The 7,255-nt window shown below is 44.9% G+C and overlaps 1 protein-coding gene across 2 annotated transcripts in view; it reads left to right on the top strand.

Moving 5' to 3' along the window:
• The first annotated feature begins 3,392 nt into the window (after positions 1–3,392).
• Positions 3,393–7,255, top strand: part of PRR5L (proline rich 5 like) — a 42,643-nt gene continuing 38,780 nt past the window's right edge. For both annotated transcript variants that reach the window (XM_018082056.2, XM_008919953.3), the window contains exon 1: positions 3,393–3,496. The gene's annotated coding sequence lies outside the window, so the exon portion shown is untranslated. The remainder of the gene's footprint in view (positions 3,497–7,255) is intronic.

The raw sequence follows: 7,255 nt of genomic DNA, 5'->3' as shown, positions 1-7,255 counted from the left end.
TGGAAGGCAACCTCAAGTGTAGCTACTGCCTTTGCTGTCAAAATCATCCACTTCAGTTAGAGTCAACTTTTTCTTGATTGCCCTTCCTCCCCCCCACACTGGACAGATGGAGTAAATTGGCTATCCTAGCAGATGAAAGAGCAAGAGATCCTTGTGCATAGGATAAGAATAAAACATAGCCTGGTTCAGCTGCAGCCCTCAGCTCTTCGAAAATTAGTGCCAGAATTAGGAATGCTCTTCAGAAATGATGACTCTCCTCATTGCCCTCCTCATAGACCACACTGTGGGTCTTTTCCCAGAACTCATTTCTGGGAAGCACATGATGCTAAAGACCTGTTGGATCACACAACCAAAGCAAAGGCGATACATTGTGGGTTTGTCCCATCATCAAGTGCATTATAAGCAAACTAATAAAAGGTCACATCTGTTAGTCACAACTCTTGTGGTTAGGTTTGTATTGAACAGCAGGCTGTGTGAGAGCAGGACATGTGTGTGCTCAGTCTTGCTACAGAGTGTGCTACAGAGAGGATATGTGGTGTTAAGGCAGCGTGTCAAAAACAAAATTAAGGTTGTAGCTATTTTTCACATATCTGTTCATTATATAAATGTAGCAACATCGCTGGTGTTGTCAGTTGCCTGCTTTTCAGTCTGAGATGACACTGTAGAACAAGGCCACAGAAGAGCCCATTCCTCTCACACAAAGCACACAGTAGTGCATTTGCACCATGTATCGTCTTTGGGGCAGAGAGCAGACATCTATAAATTATCATTTGCCTGTGTAAGGCAAGGAGCTTTCTTTGAAAACCATATTCTTCTCTTTTTTTCTCAAATCAAAGCTAAAAGGGAAAAAGGAGCAATTAAAGATAAGTTTTCTCATCTGTCAACCTAAACATAACTCTTTTCAGATCCCTTTCACTGCAACCTTATTCCACTTGGGCAAGCTTTAGGGCAGGACTTACATTATTTAACTTTGAAAGCTTGGGGTGTTTTACATAAACTCAGAGAGCTAAAGTTAGGTAAAATGAATCCCACCTAAGTATTTTATCTTTTTTCTACTGGGCTAGTGTTTCTAGTTGTATTTCTTGTCTGCTCTTGCCATATATTAAAGTCTTCCCAGTACCTATTCTCCTGCATAACTGGGAGCCCTCACTCCCAGTGACAAAGACTATTTCCTTTTCACAGAAGCCTCACTCCTTCCTAATGAGGAAATCAAAGACGACCTCCCCCTTCCTCCTGGTGTGGTGGTGGGGATCTTTTCAGTTTTGTCCTTCCTCTTCTCCCACAGGTGGGAGTTCAGCCACACATCAGGATGGTCACAATAAGTCCGTGTTGTGGCAATGATGTCCCTCAGTGGTAGTCCTGAAGCTAGAACCAAATGGCAAACAGCTTCCCCCTCATAAACTCAGAGTTCCACAAGTCTCCATGTGTAGGAATTTGTCCCACACCTGAAACGTATTGTCAAATTTTGATTCATAATCCTGTGAGTTAAAATGTGGGGAAAGATTCCAGTTTGTGTGCTGATGTTTTTTGTTTTTTTTTTTAGAAAACCTAGGAATTTCTCCCAGATGGAGCATGCCATCTGAACAGTTATGTCAGATCACTGTTGTCTTCACCTGCAAGTTCCTTAGGATCTTTGCTGGCCCATTTATCAAGTATGATAAATCACATCATTGCTTTGCAGTTAATCTAGCCACAGTGACAGTCACTTCCCAGCTGTATCATAAGCCACAGATTGAGATCACCATTCAAACTTCACTTCAGCAATGCTGTCTCTGAGAAATAAGTAACTGTTGGCTTGAAAAGCAGGTGCAGAATGAATGACAATGTGCACTTTTAATTGTTAGTAAATTAATAGATATTATAGGATGCACAAGTATCGACTGTCATCGTATGCCACATGAGTCTGGGACAGGAACTGTGTTTTTGTATATGTTCCTACAGCTTGCAGTGTTTTGTCTGCAAGCCCCAGACACTGATTTTGTGTTCATAATAGTAAATCCTATTTGTATAACTAGTAGTAGAAATGGCCAGCAGGTAAGGTTGACAGCACCTGAGTATTTGTTTTACACATCTAGAGATAGAAAAGGAGAATACATCTCCAAACACATCCAGCAACTGTTCTCATTTAAGCTTGATGTGGATATCTACAGAACGGCTTAAAAATGTTAAAGGATCCTAGTATGAGCTAATGGATTAACACAGTGGTTCCAGAGTAGCATTAACTTTTCTCATTCTAAGACCAAATACAACTCAGTTGTAAAGTTATGATTTGAATTCTCTTAACAAGCAGTGCATTGGGTCATCAAGCATCACCAGTATTGTGGATAAACTAATTCACAGAAGGCTCTTAAACAGTTAGAGAAAATTACACTATTTTACAAGTTTGGTTTGTCTCCTTTAAACATGTAAAAATTTTACTGTTTTAATTAACGAGTAGCTCTCCAAAAGTCGGCATAACTGTTTGCCTTACATGTTCCATGTGATTGCTCCCTGTCTGCAGCTAATTGTGGCTTTTAATCTCTTTAGGGATCCCGAATAACAAGTGATTTTTTTCCAGCAGTTTCCTGTCCGATACCTGCTTGTAGATTGTGACAGCAGAACAGAGCAAACTGCACAGGGCTGCGGCTACCAGAGGAACCTTGAACCATGAGACCAAAATAAAAGAAGCCCTATCTTTAAACGGCACATCTCCTTCCTCGTGTTGCACGACCCATTTCTTTATCTGTAGCTGGGTGCGAAGGCAAATTCCACGCCCTGAGCCGGGCCTGCGAGGAGCTGGCTGCAGGTCCAGCATCTCTCGGCCGAGTCAGCGAGACGCGGGGCCGGGGAGGCGCGGCGGGGGAGACGGAACACCCCGTGAGACCCGGGCTGGCCGCCCTTCCCCGGGAAGGGCCTCCGGAGCTCCTCCATCCTTACCCTTCCCTTTCTTTGGCTAAAGGTCAGAAGAATTTACACTTCCTGGCTCTGACGGGACAGGACGGGTCTGTGCGGGCTACCCCCACCGGGAGCGGGGTGGGAGCCGGGGGAAGCAACGCGGCTGCCCCCACTCCGCCCGGCCCGGCCGGCTCTTGCCTCGGCGGGGAGGAGCCAGCCCGGGGCAAGGCTGTAGAAGCCAGGGCTGGCCAGCCGCCAGGAAGTGTAAAATCCTGGCCGGTGGGTGGCAAATTTCGCCAGATCGCGTCGAGGAGGCAGCGCGTCCGTCCGTCCGTCCCTCGGCTGGCGGCGGCACGGGGCGCGGGGATCGGGGATCGGGGCGCTGGCCCCTCCGCTCCGCAGCCCGGCCCCGGGTGAGTGCGAGCCGCGACCTCGGGCTCCGGCCCCTCTCGGACTGGGGGCTCGGGGCCGCCCGGCCCGGGGCAGCGGGGCTGGCGGCGATGCCGGCCGGCGGGGCCCGAAGGGGATGTTTGCCGGGGGGCGGCTTGCGGAAGGCAGCGGGCTGGGCCGGCTCCCCTCGCTCGGCGGTGCCTTTGGAGCACAGCGCTGGCATAAGACCTGGGTAAGTTCTCCATTTAAAAATATTAAAAATAGACCCTCCGGCTCCATAGCGCTGCCGAGTGAGTCATTTCCAAACCAAATGTCTCCGTCTAACCCTTCCCCCCAGGAGACGCAATAATTCTGAAACCAGGGGTGAAGGGCAAGAGCTTTTTCTCCCGTCTTTTTCCTGAATAAATTGAATTAGCACGTAGCTGCTGCAAGAGGAGACAAAAGCCATAAGAGTAGATGGCCACCTGTTTAAAGAAGTGAAGTGTCTCCACTCCTCTCTTTCTCCTCTTGGGCTTCTCTGCCACGGTGATGCCACCCGTCTTTCCCCAACACTGGGAGCTTCTCTGCCCTAGGAATATTTACAGTGCTTTCCATTTTCGTGGACATAATCTACTTTTCAGTTCTTGCAACTGCCAAACACATGTCCTGCCATCGTCTTTTCTGTGGGACATCAGCCACAGCCACACATCATTCCAGCAGTGACTCCAGTCAACACAGCTCCTGACTGTCTATGCTGAATAGTCCAAAGTACAGCTATTTTTTTTTCACCTTTTCCAATCATATGATGGTTTGTTCATGTATGTGCATTGTCTTGACTAGAGGGACTTTTTGTTTGTCAGAAACAAGTGCTGACCGTATTTATAGGTGATGCTGCAATTCTGTGGTGTGAAAGGTTTTGGTTATGCGGAAATCATCGGTACCTCGATCAGCATGCAAGACCTGTTTACATCTGGCATATAGTGCTGTGTGTGCATACATATTTAGTGTATATACCCATAGATCATATTTCATGGTAAGGCAGCGTGCACAAGACACAGAGGCTGATATGCAGACTATGTGTTTTTTTTCTAAAACAGATGCCACAGTCGAACTGTGCAGTAGCCCCTAACAGAATAGATCTAAATCAGAGGAGACAAGACATTGTGGTTTACTAATGAACTGACTTCCTTGAAAACCTGGGGGTAAAATTCTGTGCTCTGACTTCTGTGAAGAACTTTGTTAGCATTTTAACAAAAAAAGTGATCTATAGTTGAAAATCTGTGCAGCAAATTATGCCATGACAAGGATGTTAGGTTTGAGAACCTGTTCTGTGGTAGCAACCGAAAACTTAATGACATGTCTATGTAGGTAAGTGGAGAATGGTGATGTAAAATGCATTCCATTTTTTTGTTCTGCTTAGATTCAATTTCTCCTATTAAAGCTACTTACATTTTTTACAGTCAAGAGAGACCATTGTGATTGATTGACCTGTCACATAAGATACAGAGTGCTGAGAGATTCCAGCAGAAGGCATGCAGCTTTTCTTTTAGCTGTAACATGGGAGACATTCATGAACTCAGGGCTTCTACCAAAGTTCTGAACCAAAAAAAAAAGAAAATATTCTCTTATATTCCAAGACACAAGAAAAAGCAGACTTCAGATCCCAAGGAAATGCAAATTTCATAGTTATATAAGACGATGTATGCTCTTGATACACAGTTCATAAACAATGAATGGCATTCTCACTAAGGAAGGAAAGTTCTTGGGTTTGGGTCAAAAAACATCTGCTTTTTGGTGAAGCTAGGAAGAAACTTTTCCAGAGGTGGATTATTCTGTGGTTCTCTATGATGGGGGTGTCCGGAATCTCTTACTGAAATAGCTGTCAAGTCAGGTAAGGTGTGTTGCACTGAGCTCTACATGGATGTTACCTGTAAGTTGGAAGTTGCCAAGGTTGAACAGGGAAGTACAAGTGCACTCAAGCATTTATGGGAGTCTTTTTTGCTCTGTCAGGTTAATAGCAATATTTCCTTCTGGCAATTTTGCAGCAGAGTTAAGGTGACAGTTTCGCATTTGTCTTCCACCTTCAAGATAAAATTCTTTGTAATTACTTTTATTCAGTGTGTTTATGGGCTGTCTGATATCACCTGAAACTCTGATAAGACTTTCAACGTTCACTTTCAAAGTTCAGCTGGAACACAGGTAGTGTTTACTGACTACTAAGTCTCTTTTGGAAGAATTTCAATTCCTTAAATTTCCAACAACCAAAGACACAGAATAGGTGAGATATTTATCCTTTTATTTGGTATAGCTTCCATTCTTATGGAAAGAGTGGAGGAATGGGACTTGAATGCATCATCAAGGATTTAAAAGTAGAAGACATATAAGTACTAGAATTTTATCCTTTTTGTAACTCATATTCAGTGAGTTCAGTTTTCATGTGACTTTTTTAGGTGCCAGAGGTATTTGTGGCTATTTTTCTCCATAATGTACGGCCTTTTGTACTCATTGTTTCTGCTGATGTGAGTTCAAGCATAAATATACATTGACTGACTATGTGCTGGGTTCCAGGGCTTATTCAGTAGGGCATAACAACCCGTTCTTACTACACAAGATGGGCTTAAGTGCAGCTCAGAGAATGGAAGATTGTACTGAGGATTTTAGCAAAACCCCAGTTACACTAGAGCTGGCTGAGGATGGGCTGTGATGTATAAGCAGCTTCTTAACTGCCATGTTTTGTAGCCCCAGGGTTAAAAATGTGGGCCATACTTGTGTGTTTAATAACAACAACAGGAATGTGACAACAAAAAACAAACAAAAAGGAATAAGAATGGAGTGCAAGAAAGCACAAAGATAATAGGTTGTCATTCTAGTTGCAGCAGAGATAGTTCCGAAAGTAATTGCAGTTGCTGACTTATTGTTTGATTTTGATAAAGTGTATCCTGAATGCTTTCCGATTAACATTCCTATAAAATTAAACATGTAGTTCCATTTAGACTGATATGACCTTTTTACTTCTGAAACTATGTTTTTCTCTCACTTCATGCTTCTGCCTCACATACAATCATAGAAATATAGAATGTTTTGGGTGAGAAGGGACCCTAAATATAACCTACTTCCAACCTTCCACTAGACCAGGTTGCTCAAAGCACCATCCAGCCCAACCCTGAACAATTCCAGGGATGGGGTATCCACAAGTTCTCTGGGCACCTGTTTCAGGATTTCATCACTCACAGTACAGAGTTTCTTCCTAATGTCTAGTCTAAACCTACCCGCTTTCAGCTTAAAGCCTCTCCCCCTTCACCTATCACTACATGCCCTTGTAAACAGTTCCTCTCCAGCTCTCTTGTAGCCCCCTTTAGGTACTGGAAGGCTGCTCTAAGGTCTCCCCAGAGCCTTCTCTTCTCCAGGCTGAACAACCCCAGCTCTCTCAGCTTGTCTGTTAGGAGGGGTGGTCCAGTCCTCTGATCATCTTCGTGATTCTCCTCTGGACTCCAGCAGGTCCTTGCCCTTATTGTGTTGGGGGACCCAGAACTGGATGCAGTACTCCAAGTGGGGTCTCATAAGAGCAGAGTAGAGGGGGAGAATCACCTCCTTTAACCTCCTAGCTGTGCTGCTTTTGATGCAGCCCAGGATATGGTTGTCTTTCTGGGCTGCAATTGCACATTGCTGGGTCATGTCAAGCTTCTCATTCACCAACACCCCCAAGTCCTTCTCCTCAGGGCTGCTCTCAATCTGTTCTCTGCCTGATCTGTATTTGTGCTTAGGATTGTCCTGACTCAGGTGCAGCACCTTGTTGAACTTCAAGAGGTTTGCACAGGCCCACCTCTCAAGCCTGTCAAGGTCCCTGTGGATGGCTTCCCTTCTCTACGGGGTGTCAGCTGCACCACACAGCTTGTTGCCACCAGCAAAGTTGTTGAGGGTGTACTTGGTCCCACTGTCCATGTCACTGACAAGATATTAATCAGTGCCGATCCCAATACTGACCCCTGAGGAACAACACTTGTCACTGCTT

This window comes from Manacus vitellinus, unplaced genomic scaffold (assembly GCF_001715985.3).
Source record: "Manacus vitellinus isolate BGI_N305 unplaced genomic scaffold, ASM171598v3 scaffold_59_pilon, whole genome shotgun sequence".
NCBI classification, from domain to species: domain Eukaryota; kingdom Metazoa; phylum Chordata; class Aves; order Passeriformes; family Pipridae; genus Manacus; species Manacus vitellinus.
This window is presented reverse-complemented; position numbering and strand designations above follow the sequence as displayed.